The sequence below is a fragment of the Spea bombifrons genome, chromosome 3 (genome assembly GCF_027358695.1).
Source record: "Spea bombifrons isolate aSpeBom1 chromosome 3, aSpeBom1.2.pri, whole genome shotgun sequence".
In the NCBI taxonomy this organism is placed as follows: domain Eukaryota; kingdom Metazoa; phylum Chordata; class Amphibia; order Anura; family Pelobatidae; genus Spea; species Spea bombifrons.
In genome coordinates, this window is record NC_071089.1 from 38,204,517 (window position 1) to 38,220,101 (window position 15,585).

Sequence of the window (15,585 nt, forward strand, 5' to 3'; positions counted from 1 at the left end):
TTCTTTAGGAATATTAAACTTAAGGTGTTCTTTTCTAAGACTCCACATCGGGCCAATGGTACTGATAATGATAATGTGGCATTTAAATTAAAACAAGATGGTTTGAAAAATAAAAGTAAATTTATGCCTCAGGTAAATGATGCTCCAGTTGAAGCGTTTATTAAATTAGTAGAGATGGAGCTTGATACACTTATGTCACTTATGTCACACATCATAGTAGAAAAGGATATAATCTTTCCAAATTGGATAGACAGGCTCTTGTAAATTTAGAATCTAATGATAAATTGGTGTTTAAGCCAGCTGACAAGGGGGGTTCACTTGTGGTAATGAATCAGATTGATTATGTTAAAGAAATTGAAAATCAACTTAGTGATAGTGCCACCTACTGTGAACTTAATGCAGACCCTCTTCCAAAGATTAAAAGGTTAATATTTGATATTGTGGATAATGCAGTACAGAATCATATCATTGATGGAGCCTTAAAGGATTTCTTGATTAAAGAATTTCCTATGACACCTGTCCTTTATATTTTACCTAAAGTACATAAATCATTGACCCGACCTCCTGGGAGGCCCATTGTAGCAGGGGTGGACTCTGTACTTAGTCCATTATCTATATTTTTGGATAGGATCTTTCGCCCTTTTCTCATTCAGATTCCGTCATATCTTATCGATACTGCTGATTTGTTAAATAAAATTGCAGATATTAAACTTAAAAATCAGGCAATATTAGTGACCTTTGATGTAGCAAGTCTGGATACCTCTATTCCCCATGTGGATGGCTTAAATGCTATGGAAACAGCGGCTAAGAAATTGGGATATAACGGAGCCTCTTTAAAATTCTTGATGGACTTATTACATTTGGTCCTATATGAAAATTATTTTCGTTTTGATACTAGATTTTTTGGACAAATTCGTGGTACAGCTATGGGCTCGAATGTGGCCCCGACCTATGCGGGTATATTCATGGGCATGTTTGAGGAGAAGTATATATATCAACTCCCAGCACACCATCAACATGTTAGAATATGGTATAGATACATCGATGATATACTTTGCATATGGGAGGGCCCATTTGAACCCTTACAGGAATTCTTAGTTAATCTTAATTCATTTTCGGAAATTTGAGATGACATGCAATAATACCAAGATTAACTTTCTAGATACTATGATCCAAAGAAAAAATTACTCTCTGATAACCGATATATATGTTAAACCGACTGATAGAAACAATCTTCTTAGATATGACTCGGCCCATCCAGAAAGATTGTTAAAATCATTACCAAAAAGTCAATTTATTAGAGTAAAACGTATTGTTTCTGATGAGGAGACACAAGAAACGAGATTTAAAGACACGTCAAAAAAGTTTTTAGATAGGGGTTATCCCCCAAACTTATTGAATGATGCATATAGATCAGTTAAGGAAACATCTAGAGTGGATTTGTTATCTAAAACACATAGGGTTCCTCAGAACAGACTGGCTTTTGTGCCCACTTTTGGTACCCATAGCAAAGATGTTACAAAGATTTTTAGAAAACATTGGCATATATTATCTGATGGCTACCCAATGATGAAAGAGTTTGCATTGCCCCCTCTTATGGCATATAGAAGGGGTGGTACTATTCGGGATCAATTGGTCCACGCTGAACTTAAAAATGTTAAATGTGATAACTCCCAGCGGTTTATGGGTTTAAAAAAATGTGGCAATTTTCCATGTTTAGGTTGCGTGGCCTGTCTTGATATATTGAAGGGGGACAGATTTAAACATCCACAGAAAGATAAATGGTACAATCTTAAATCCCATTATACATGTGAATCATCCTATGTAGTTTATATACTCACATGTCCTTGTAACCTTTTATATGTAGGAGAAACTACACAGAAGATCAAAAATAGATTTTCCAAACATAAATCCACCATCAAATTAAGAAAATTGGATTTACTGGTCCCATCCCACTTTGATGAGTTGAAACATAAATTGACGGCCCTTAAATTTCGTGTTATTGAACAGATATCTAGACCTAACCGAGGGGGTGATCGAGTTAATATTCTAAAACAACGTGAAGCATGGTGGATTTATGAATTGGATACATTATTTCCAAATGGACTTAATAGGGAACTGGATTTAATGCCGTTCTTGTGAGCCTATGGCCATACTATCCTGAATATACCTGATCTTGACTGATCTTGGGAGCTAAGCAAGGCTGGGCCTGGTTAGTATGTGGATGGGAGACTACTTGGAAATACCAAGTGTCATAGGCTGTTAACTTGTGTGAAAGCCTTGCCCTAATATGAGACGTTTAGGATGATTGGGAATCAAATTATTTTGGAAATATATGCTTTTATATAAAGATATTCCTATTTATTAACTTAACCATTATCCTTTATCTCTTTTAGATTCTCCTTATTTTAGCTCGGCTGATGGTTATTCCGGGACGTAGCTGGCCCTGTAGGTTTATTTAATGCCTCTTTGTAAATTTTGAGATTATATAATATTTGTGCCACTGCGTTGACAGACCGATCTTTAATATTGTATATTATCATACCACAGTTTTGTTACAGTAATATCTTTAGATCATATAGTGTCTGTATTTGTAGTACAGTGTTGATTTTAAACTTGTGTACACTTTTTTATATAATAGATATATACATATATATATATATATATATATATTTGTAGTATATTTATCACTTCACCTTCATATTTATTCATATTTTTTATATAATGTTATTTATTTATATATACACATTGACTGGCTATCTTTGCACTGTCACTTTATATATAGACTGGTCAGTTTCCACTGTCACTTTAAATTGTTATGTAGGATCGGGTGTGTCCGACCCCTTAATCACTTGCTGTTGCATAAATATTTGAATGTGTGCACTAATGTTTCTAAGGCTTGAGAAAGACCTGTGCGTCGAAACGTTGCCTGTGTGAAATAAACTCACCTTATCATTTGAGTGCTGAGCCTCTGCTTCTTTATTTTGGATTTATTGAGGGACTTGGTGGTACCCTGGCTCGTGCACCATTTCACTGCTGAGTGCTGCATTCCAACCTCTCTTTTTGTGTATTGATCATACACATGACCCACCTCGCTTCAGTCCTCAGTTACAAAATGGAGGAGCTGGATAAATATATAAAGCAGTTGCCAGGTACAGTAGCCAAGCCCTGCATCATTCGTTGAAAGGCGGCAAGAGGCTATTTAGGTACAAGGCCATACAGATGCAAACTTCCCATGTATGACCATATACACATAAGGACTTGTCCCAGGAACCAGATTGAACAGATAAGGACTTGCCCCAGCAACCAGAGTGCACCCACAGGATTTGCTCCACCACCAAAATTACATATACATTTGCACATTTACGCTTGTCCCTACATATAAACATCCTGGCTTACACTTGCCATTGCATCCACCCACTTACTTGCCCTTAGACATACTGTACTTCCCCTAGCAAACAGTTTCAAAACACAAACACACATTCTCTCTCCTTTCTCTTTATCTTTCTTCTTCTCTTGAATCCTTCCCTCTCATTATCACTCCTCCCCTTCCTATTTATCTTTACCTTGTCTCCCTATCGCTCTGCTTTCTCTTTATACCTCTTCTTTTTCTATGTCTCCACCTCTCTTCGTTTTCTGTATTTCTCCCTTAGTCTTTGATCCACCCATCTAATTATATTCCTCATTATCTGTCCTTTCTATCTCTTCCCTTTTTTATCTATTTGTTCTTTTTTCTCCCATTTTCTCTCCTTTTTCTACCCTTTCTCTTTACCTCACCATCTCTTATCTCCCTGCCTCTCCTCTTTCTCTGTTGTCTCCCTCTTTTATCTCTCTTTCTCTTAATCTCTTCCCTTTCTCTTTACCTCTCCCTTTTAACTTTATCTCATCTCTCCTCCTTCTCCCAAAGTCTACACTATCTAATTTTCTCCTTTTTTCCATGAACTATCCCCTTTTCATTACCTATACCATTTCTAGATAGGGCAGAAGGGAGTGAGAAGGGGGTAGATAGGGCAGAAGGGAGTGAGAAGGAGGTAGATAGGGCAGAAGGGCGTGGGAAGGGGTAGATAGGGAGGAACGGAGTGAGAAGGGGTAGATAGGGCAGAAGAGAGTGAGAGTATTAATGTGTGGATTGTGTGAATGAGTGAGAGAAGTAATGAATTTGTGAGAATGCATTAATGAATATGAATATGTGTAAATAATTTGTGAAAGAGTGAAAGAATAAATGATTGTGTGAATGAAAGTGAATTAGTGAGTGACTGTAAAAGTGTTTGTGTGAATCATAGGTGTATAATTGATTTGTCAAAAAGGGACAGATGGTATAAGCAGGGTGTTTAAGCATTGGGGACCAAGGTGGTACAGGCAGGGTGTTTATGGGACAAAGATGGCACAGGTAGCACGTTTATGGGACAAAGATGGCGTACGCTCGGCTGTCTGGGGAAAATGTTGACTTGTGCTGGACTGTTTGGGGACAAAGATAGCACGTCCTATGTGTGTGTAATTTGGGTGCTGGTCAGGTTCTATGTGGGCAGTGTGGATGCCACGGCTGGCTTTGGGGTGTGCAACCTGTGATCTATACCTTGAATGCTGAGTTTTTATGTGAATTCCAATTGATAAATACCTGCAAAGCTGGGTTTTTGTATTATTCTGTAGATCCATATCTGCTGTGCTATGTTTCCATACATTATTTATGTTTACCTGGAAATACGGGATTTGTATGTCTTATTCAGTTGATCAATACCTGGAGTGCTGTTTCCATGTGGTGTTTATTTGATCTATACCTTCAGTGCTGAGTTTACATGTGATTGCCAGCTGATCTATACCGGTAATGCTGGGTTTGTGTGTTCTGTTGATGTATACCTGCAATGCTATGTTTCCATATAATATTTAAGTATACCTGCAAATACAGGGTTTTTATTAATACATGGTCTTATTCAGTTGCACATGTGTTTTCATGTGTTGTTTATTTGATCTATACCTGAACTACAGAGAGTAAGTAAAAGAGAAGTGTGGTTTAGTGAATGAGGGGTCAAAGGGACTCTGGGGATGATTACGAGGGAGAGGACCTCTCAATGTCACCATAGGGTCAGAAGGAGGGAAGAGCGCACTGACTCTCACAGTCTTCCCCTGATCTGCAGTCAGTGTAGCAAATTTTTTTTTTTTGGTCTGGTAACGGAGGGAGTGATTGCATGCTAGGGAGCGTGGACCCAAGAAAATGCTTGGGTAGGGTCCAATTTTTTCACTATAAAATATATTGGCAACAGGGTCTAATATTTATATATTTATATATATATATTGGCAGCAAAGGTGAATATTTATCTAATATTTATATCTATTGGCAGCAGGGTCTAATATTCATATATATCGTCAGCAGGGTCTAATATTAATATATATCGGCAGCAGGGTCTAATATTAAAGAATGAATAATAACTGCCAGTTCAGCTGTATTTTGAAATCATATTTCAATCAAGGTGTTTCCTTCAAAGAGACAAGTACATATTATGTTTAACGCATATATATATATATGTATATATATATATATATATATATATATAAATATATATAGTGTATATGTGGCGTTTTATAATTGCCCCCCCTACTTTGGGCCCTGTCCCCCCAAGTGCCCCCCCCCTAAATATGAAAGCTGGAGATGCCACTGGAAGGATTCATTAGCTAGTTTGAAGGCTAATGTTTTTTTTTCTATTTATTATTATTATTATTATCTTTTATTTATATAGCGCCAACAGTTTACGCAGCGCTTAATACAATACATAAATTCAAGGGATATGACAAGACAAGAATTGACAGACTAAGACAAACCAATACATTTGGTGGAGAGAGCCCTGCTCGCAAGCTTACAATCTAGAGGGAAAATGGGGTGATAAACATAAGGCATAGAGAAAGGGTGAGAGGTATTGTGGTGGGAGTATCGATGACAAGGATGTTCTAGCAGCTAAGATGGTATGCTTCTCTGAAGAAGTGGGTTTTTAGATGTTTCTTGAATGTCGGGAGGGAGGGTGAATTCTGAAGGTTCCTTGGGAGCAGATTCCAGAGATATGGGGCAGCTCGAGTGAAATCTTGTAGACGGGAAAAGGAAGAGGTGACGAGTGAGGTGGAGAGCCTTAGCCCATGGGAGGAACGTAGGGATCGAGTAGGAGAGTATTTGCTAATGAGGTCAGAAATGTACGGAGGAGCAGTATTGTGGATGGCCTTATATGTCAGTACCAGGATCTTAAATTTAATTCTAAAGGTAATCGGGAGCCAGTGGAGGGTTTCACAGAGGGGGAAGCAGAAGAGGAGCGACGTGCAAGGAAGATGAGCCTAGCAGCGGCATTTAGGATAGACTGTAGAGGAGAGAGTCGAGACAGTGGAATGCCAACCAGAAGAGTGTTGCAGTTGTCAAGATGGGAAATGATAAGTGAATGAACCAGAGTTTTTGTGGATTCTTGGGTGAGGAATGGGCGGATACGAGAGATATTTTTTAGGTGCAGGCGGCAGGATCTGGCGAGGGACTGAATGTGAGGGATGAAGGAGAGGTTTGAGTCAAGGATGACCCCAAGGCATCGGGCCTGGTTAGTAGGAGAGATAGTTGTGTTGTTAATGGTGATAGAGAATTCAGGTAGTGGAGTGGAGATGGAGGGAGGGAAGATAATGAGTTCCGTTTTAGAAAGATTAAGTTTCAGGTAGTGTTGTGACATCCATGAAGAAATAGCAGACAAGCAGCTGGTGATCTGGGACATGAGAGATGGAGAGAGATCAGGAGAAGATAGGTAGATTTGGGTATCATCTGCATATAGATGATACTAGAGGCCAAATGAGTTGATTAGTTTGCCAAGAGAGGAAGTATAAAGAGAGAACAGCAGAGGGCCAAGGACTGAACCTTGGGGGACACCAACCGAAAGTGGAAGGGGCGATGATGTGTTGCCTGAACAAATAGGGCGCAAGTGTGATTTACAATTAATATACCCAGTTTTCTATCCCATGCACCTCACCCATAAAACCTAATGCCCCTCCGCCAAAACTATATGGGGGGAAAAAACAGAATAAATAGACTAAAAACACAGCCAGAAATAATGTTTGGCATGTGTTGAAAAAATGGTTACAATATGGTAAATTATAAGGTATGCACTGCCTAACTTTCCATTAAATCTTTCCACTTTGGTCTCCAGCTGTACCGTTAAAAAGTAATGCCCTAGGTACAGGGGAGGGCTGGCAGCCTAAGGCCCGGGGGGCAAATCTAGTTAAGTGGAATCTAGTTAATCTAGTTCAGCCCACCATCCATGCCCATCTTTATCTGATTTTCTAATGCATATTGATGTAATGTGATGAGATTGGGAGCACACTAAATACATCATCATACACGGGATGCCTGAAGCCACAATTTACTGCGATTAATTATTTTTAATAAAATAATAAAATAACACAAAACCTTTACTTTTTCTCTCACTGATTTCTGGGCCTAGAAAGTTTTGTCCTCTGAAGTGACTACAAATTCAGGAGGGCATTTTACCTCTGAATAAATAAAAATGAAATAGTTTCATTTAATCCTACAGGAAGTAAAGTGCCAGGAAACAGATGACCTAAAACAATAGGACAGGCTCTGCCACATTGAAACCCAAACATATCCACCTGGACAGGCTCTGCCACACCGACACCCAAACACACAAAATAGGACAGGCTCTGCCACACCGACACCCAAACACACATCAAGACGGGCTAAGCTACAACAATAAAAAAAAAAAAAAAAATTTCCCCACCGCTTTGTCATTGACCCTCCCTTGTGTATCGCCCCCAGCCTGCCCCTCGCTTTAGTATTGATTTATGTGATGGACCCAGGTGCCCCCCTTGTGTATTGATGTCGCCACCCCAGATTAAATGCTGGCCTGCAGTATGGGGGGTATATGTATATCTGAATAATTGGTTCCCTTTAATGAGTCTATACAACCCCCCAATACTGCAGGGCCGCATTTTATCGGGGTTGGTCAGCAATATGTCTAAGTTATATGTGTCCTGGAAAACATGGCCGATGTGGTCACTATAATGCCTCAATACCTTTGTGTATTGCCCCCCCCTTTAGTATTGATTTATGTGATGACCCCAGCTTCTTGTGAACCAATGCCACCTTTAGGACTTGCCACCTTTGCTCCAAACAGCCTGCATGTGGCATCCTAGCCTCAAACAGCATCCCTGTGCCATGCCCCCCCCACTTACACATCCATGCTATAACACACATTTTCATTCATTCATATACTCTGTGACAGAATGACCTGTCATACAGGGCCCGCAAGTTACCCAGCGATGGCTCCAGTCTGGCTGCCAAACAAAGATAGCACAGGTAGGAACTCCATTGTTTAATCCCATCAATAGGATTGCTGCCAGGGGAATTAAGGGTTGGGTTGTATACATGTATCTGTTTATCTATGTTAATGCAGTTCTGTGGAAATATGAGGCTATGCTTTACAATAAAATGTAAATTCTTGCTGTACTCAGTTCAAGCTAGTTGTGTCTATTTATTGGGTACACATAGCAGGGTTCAAGGTTTGCATGCTGGAAGTGACTTTGGGGACAACAGTAGGATACATCTGGGTGATCTCTGGGAGTTACTACAGCTCTCTTAGTGAACCAGTTACATACTCATTCACAGATACTCATTCATAGATACTCATTCATTCCCTCAATCACCCATACTCGTTCATATACCCTCCCCCACCCCCTTACCTGAACTGCAGAGCTCTCAGTCCCGCTCGCAGACTTATGTATGGAACTCCATAGAGTATTGTCCATTGAATCTTTACATTAGATATTACATTAAGTCTTTACATTAGACTAAGTGGGCCAAACGGTTTTTATCTGCCAACAAATTCTATGGGTTTTTTTTAATTATAGCAAATATACTGACACTGATTTCTTTGCTGTACAGTAACTAGTTGCAATAGCTCATTTTGAGAAGTTTTTTTGTTTAATGTTTCATTTCAGAAAATAGTCAGCGAGTGAATTATACAATATTAACTGTCACAATTTAAATTGAGAAATGTTTGCTTCTTTACATTTTATGTTACGGTAAAACTGCTTGCCAAACATTATATTTTTTAAAAGGTAATTGAATGTAGATTTTAATGACTTGGTATTACACAATGAATAATAAATACCTTCACTTTAAATGTAATTTTCTGAATTGATGTAGTCAGACATGCAGTGGAAGCCCTTTGGCATAGTCTGAATTACTCTTAGAATGTTTCTGTGCAGCTGTCTATCCCTAAAGTTTATGGTTACAGAACACACTTGTAGTTTTACCCCTTTTGTTCTACTTTACACTTATAATTATTATAAAACAATGAAAATAATTCAACTACATATTAAAATGGGATTTATGTTACTCAGCCGTCCTCGGTTCCCACGTTGCCGCAACAGCCGCCGCGAAAGAGAGGGAGACCCCCCCTCCAACGCACGGGCACCTCCGCAGCAGCCCCCGTGAAGAAGAGGGAGACTCCCCTCCAACGCACGGCCACCTCTGCAGCAGCCGCCACGCAGGAGAGGGAGACCCCCCTCCAACGCACGGCCACCTCCACAGCAGCCGCCACGCAGGAGAGGGAGACCCCCTTCCAACACACGGCCACCTCCGCAGCAGCCGCCACAAAGGAGCGGGAGACCTCCCCTCCACCGCACAGCCGCTACCGCTGCCATCCTCGGAAGTGCCGCGCAGGAGAGGCAGACCTCCAGGTACACGGCGTCCTGCGCCAGCGCGCCCTCTAGTGCCGAATTCTCACTAGCAGGGCTATATGAAGGGAGATTATGCCCCACTCATGATGGCCGCCATTCCCGGACACCGGAAGTGACGTCATGACGCTTTGGCGGGAGATTCAAACTTCCCCTGCGCAGAGGCGTATCTACTGAAAATAGCGCCTATGGCAAGCACTGAAATTGCACCCCTGTCCAAATATCTAAAACCCATTTACTAGCCCCTGCTGCCCATATATATATATATACCGTATTGGCTCGGATATAGGCCGCCCCCGTATATAGGCCGCACCCTAAAAGTTTGGTGCTTTTTTAAAGAAAAAGTTTTTTTTCTTTAAAAAAGCACCAAAAAAAACATGCTGCCACTCTGTCCCCCCCCCCCGAGATATGCTGCCACTGTCCTCCCTCCCCGAGATACGCTGCCGCTGTCCTCCCTCCCCGTGATATACTGCCGCTGTCCTCCCTCCCCGAGATACGCTGCCGCTGTCCTCCCTCCCCGCGATACGCTGCCGATGTCCTCCCTCCCCGCGATACGCTGCCGATGTCCTCCCTCCCCGCGATACGCTGCCGCTGTCCTCCCTCCCCGCGATACGCTGCCGCTGTCCTCCCTCCCCGCGATACGCTGCCGCTGTCCTCCCTCCCCGCGATACACTGCCGCTGTCCTCCTCTGCCCCCCCCTCCTCGACTTACCGGAGCAGACTCCCGGGTGTCTTGCGGGGCCGGCGAGGGACATCTACGCAATACGCGTATGCAACTTCCGGTACCGGTACCGGAAGTTGCATGCGCGTATTGCGTAGATGTCTCCCGCCGGCCCCGCAAGACACCCGGGAGTCTGCTCCGGTAAGTCGGGGGTGGGCAGAGGTAAAACGCTTAGATAACCTCCCGTGCCGGCACCCCCCCCCGTGGGAAGTGCTGGCAGGGGAGGCTGTCTGAGCGTATCGGGGAGAAGGATGCAGGTCCCCTGCACCGCTGCGGGGGATCTGTATCTTAACCCCGCTGCCTGCCCGGCGCCCGGGACTGCATGTCCCGGGCGTCGGGCGCTAGACCCCGAATATAGGCCGCACCCCCACTTTAAAAACTTAAAGTGGGGGAAAAAAGTGCGGCCTATATTCGAGCCAATACGGTAAATATTAGTCCCTGCTGCCGATAGCGGATATAGATCAACACACAAACCCAGATCAATTGAAATTCACTTGTGATCTCAGCACTAAAGGTATATATCAAATAAACAGAATCAGACATACAAGTCCTGTATTTGCAGGTATACAATAATAATATATGAAACGTAGCATCGCAGGTATAGATCAACTGAATAAGACATATTAACCCTGTATTTGTAGGTACACATAAATAATGTATGGAAACATAGCATAGCAGATCTGGATCTACAGAATAACACAAAAACCCAGCTTTGCAGGTAAAGATCAATTGAAATTCACATAAAAACACGGCATTAAAGGTATATTTAAAACCCCCTAAATTACAGGGATAGATCACAGGTTGCACACCCCAAAGCCAGCCCTGGCGTTCACACTACCCACATAGAACCTGGCCAGCACCCAGATTACACACATAAGATTTGCAATCTTTGTCCCCAAATAGCCCAGCACAAGTCAACTTTGTCCCCAAACAGTCCGGCCAGTGCCATCTTTGTCCCATATACACCCTGCCTGTGCCATCTTGGTCCCCAAGGCTCAAACCTCCTGCTAGTGCCATCTTTGCCCTTCCACAATTATACATCTATGATACACAAACACCTTTACAGTCACTCACTAATTCACACTTTAATTCAGACAACTTATCCACACATTAACTCATGCTCTCCTTTATTCACTCAATGCATCCACACATTAACTCATGCTCTCCCTCATTCAGACAATTCATCCACACATTAACTCATGCTCTCCCTCATTCACTCAATGCATCAACACATTAACTCATGCTCTCCCTCATTCAGACAATTCATCCACACATTAATTCATGCTCTCAATGCATCCACACATTAACTCATGCTCTCCCTCATTCAGACAATTCATCCACACATTAACTCATGCTCTCCCTCATTCAGACAACTCATTCACATATTAACCCATGCTCTCTCTCATTCACTCAATGCATCCACACATTAATGCACACTCTTTACTTATATCTACCCCCTCTCCCTCCCTTATCACTTTCTACCCCCCTCTCCCTCCTTTATCACTTTCTACCCCCTCTCCCTCCCCATCACTTTCTACCCCTCTCTCCCTCCCCTATCACTTTTTACCCCCTCTCCCTCCCCTATCACTTTCTACCCCCCATCTCCCTCCCTTATCACTTTCTACCCCCTCTCCCTCCCTTATCACTTTCTACCCCCCTCTCCCTTATCACTTTCTACCCCCTCTCCCTCCCTTATCACTTTCTAACCCCCTCTCCCTCTCTCTACCCACTATATATCCTCCCCACCACCCACTATAGATCCTCCCCCACTACCCACTATATATCCTCCCCCCTACATACTCTCCCCCCTCACCACTATATATCCTCCCCCCCACCCACTATATATCCTCCCCCCCTCCCCACTATATATCCTCCCCCCTCCCCACTATATACCCTATCCCCCCACTTTCTCACCTTGAAGTCCAGCGACGGAAGCACGATGCTGCTGTCTTCCTGCACCGCTCGCTGGTACCCGCTGCTTCACTGCTGAGCGCCGTAATATGATGTCATATTTCGGCGCCCAGCAGTGAAGCAGCGGGCACCAGCGAGCGGCTTTTAAACGCTGTCTTCTTTTGATGCGGGGGAGAACGAGGGGCGCCGAGCGGTTGCTAGGTGCCCCTCTCTCTCCTCCACATCAGTGTTTAAAAGCCGTTCGCTGGTGCCCGCTGCTTCACTGCTGAGCGCCGCAATATGCCGGCATATTGCGGCGCTCTGCATGAAATGCCGGCACCGGGGCGGGGGTAGAGGGCTCGTGGAGGAGAATGAGGGGCGCCGAGCAGTTGCTAGGCGCCCCTCTCTCTCCTTCGCATAAAAATAAATAAATAAATAAACCCGGCATTTAAAAGCCGCTCACCGGCGCCCCCCTTGAGATGGCGCCCATGGCACGTGCCATAGCTGCCATACCCTATATACGCCTCTGCGGTTCCCTATTTAAACCTTCTCAGTTCAGTTATGCCTTGCCTTCTGATGGTTGTCTATGCCTTGTGCTAGTGCCCAGATAGCGTTTTCATTACTGTTTTCCTGTGTTCTGACTTTGGCTCGCCTGACTACGTTGATCTCCTGAATCCTGACCTCGGCTACGTTTATCGTTTATCCTGATCTCCTGAAACCTGAATTCAGCTATGTTTATCTATTATCCTGCTCTCCGGAATCCTGACCTCGGCTTGCTTGAACTTGTTCTGTCCTGGAGTCCTACCTGACTACGGTGTCTCCTACTACTTGTACGTGACACTTTAATCATATATTAGAGCCATGCATACTGGTTTACTATAGCATACCTTGGATGGATTGAAAGGCAAGAAATAATGCACAAGGTCTAAACAATTATTATAATATAATTATATTATTATTTATAATATACCAGTTATTTTCTTTTTTATTGAATCCACTTACATTTCTTGTGATATCTCACTTTTGCAAAGCTAGCGAGAGTATCCTCAACATATCAATCCTCCCCCCCCCTTTCCACTAAACATTTTCCCCAAGAATCTCCCACTGAATTTCCTTAAACAAAATCGCTTATACAACAACCATTACTCAAGTATTTAATCTACTAGTATTTTTATATTACAACATTGTTACAGTTTGTTTCTTGGCAACATTGTTTTATATGAAGTATATATATATATATATATATCAGACTTTTGTCTTTTTTATGCAGATTATGTATCTTTGCACTATGATAACAATGTCTCTTTATTTAAGGGTGGAAAAAAGCAATGTGATCAGAAGAAGGGAAAGCTGTAGGTCGAGATCTTATTCAAAATATGATTACCAATCCAGCATACACACCACTAGATGTTGTTAACATTATTACAGTGTTAGCCAATAATAGTACATGTGAGCCATAGAAGAAGAAAATAACGGTGATAATGAAAATATTATACTTAACAATCTTATTGTGCAGATGCCTGGTTGACGCTTTCTTAATAAGGCACTGCTGTTACACCTAATTTTCCAATTAATAACTCTTGTTTAGCTCATTCCCTTCTCATTAAGTACTGTCTTACTGACAATATAAATGAGGACTTTGTTAATTACTCTTTAAAGTTAATGGAAGTAGAAGACATTGATCCAAAGCCAAACTTTAACTGGACTGAAACTGCCCTTACACTTATATTCTGCAGAAAAACCTGGCATCAAATAATGTTGTAATCTGAATGTACTAGCTAGTGTCGGACAAATGTTTTGCAATAATCTCGGGGTGGTTTCTTCTCTGAGTTCATTAAGTGACGGTTGTTAAAAACAAATAGAAGCAAATTGCATTTTAATTAGATCCCAACTCACTGAACTGTGATGCAATGGCTAAAAAGCAGTGATTACATATATTAAAACACAATTACTGTATTTCTTTCATGCTGCACCTAAATAAAGTATTAGAACACAGATTACTGGCCAAAAGTCTTTGCTTTCTAAATAATTACCTTACCATTTCCTTTTTGTATTCACTTATATATGTGTTCACTTTTTGCAACCTTCTGTCACTTTTCCACTTTAGTTTCAGCCGTTAAATAATAAGAACAAAACAAAACAAAAAAAATAGAAAGAACTGGGCGTTTTTTTAATCAATATGCTATTGATATTATTTTGACCTTTAATATCTCCAATCTATGTTGTGACATGCAATGAATACACTCTTAATGTGGTGTCATTATTTAACAATTTTCAAAGGAAATAAAGTAATGAGGTTTAAAATAGGATGTTTTTTCTTTTTCATTTTAATTACTTGGTTCATAGATCAGAGTAATTATATTTTAACAGATACCATGTATTATAATCTTAAAGTAATTACCGCAGCTGCCAGCTGTTGAATAATTCGATTAATTCACCCAAGAAATGTTTTGCAACAAGCTATGTTTATATCATTAACAGGTGCATACAGACCAATTACAAGGACAGGGGAAATCTTGGAGTGACTGAAGTACCCGTAGGGAATTAAAGGTGGCAAGGTGAAGTCTATTCGATACAGCCATGACAGGTTAGCATATAATGTCCAAGACATGGCAACAAAAAACCTCTAGTGACCTAAAGGAATGTAAAGAGTACAGTTAGATGGATTGCAGATATTATTTCTGTCTATATGGAGAATCTCTAAAACAGTTTGAACTGAAGTTAAAATGTGAAAGTTTTTGTAAATTATTACAGCCTTTGGTAACTGTGTAAACTAGGACATCTTTTTCTTTTTATAGCTAGCATCTTAATAAATAGAACTTGTTTCCAATGACAAACATTTAACACTGTATAAAGATACTGAGTGAGTAGTAATCAAATTGTTGGACCCTAACCTTTTTAATCCAGTCCCCAACCTAAACTGTATTCTTAATGATACCTTGCCTGGCTTTATGTTTAATAAGCTAAACCTTTAACTTTGTCTGAGAGTCCTACTCTGATGTCCCATCTTTATGTAATCACACAGTGCTGTGGTATTTTATGAAACTGAGATAGTAAGGTAATCTGTAAATGTACATTCTAGAAACGGTTTAATGGTGCAAAAGGAAACATAATCGGGTTGTTCTATGGCCAGAGGACGGACAAATATTCACATACAAACAGTAACACACACTCACTCTTACAGGAAAACACACTTACTCACTAAAACACACTTATTCACTCTTTGTAATACACAGACCATTAACCCCCTTTCCCCTAGAG

At 41.4% G+C, this 15,585-nt stretch overlaps 1 pseudogene; it reads left to right on the top strand.

The window, feature by feature from the left end:
• The first annotated feature begins 2,142 nt into the window (after positions 1–2,142).
• LOC128487836 (uncharacterized) lies at positions 2,143–2,261 on the top strand (annotated as a pseudogene).
• Positions 2,262–15,585: the final 13,324 nt, after the last annotated feature.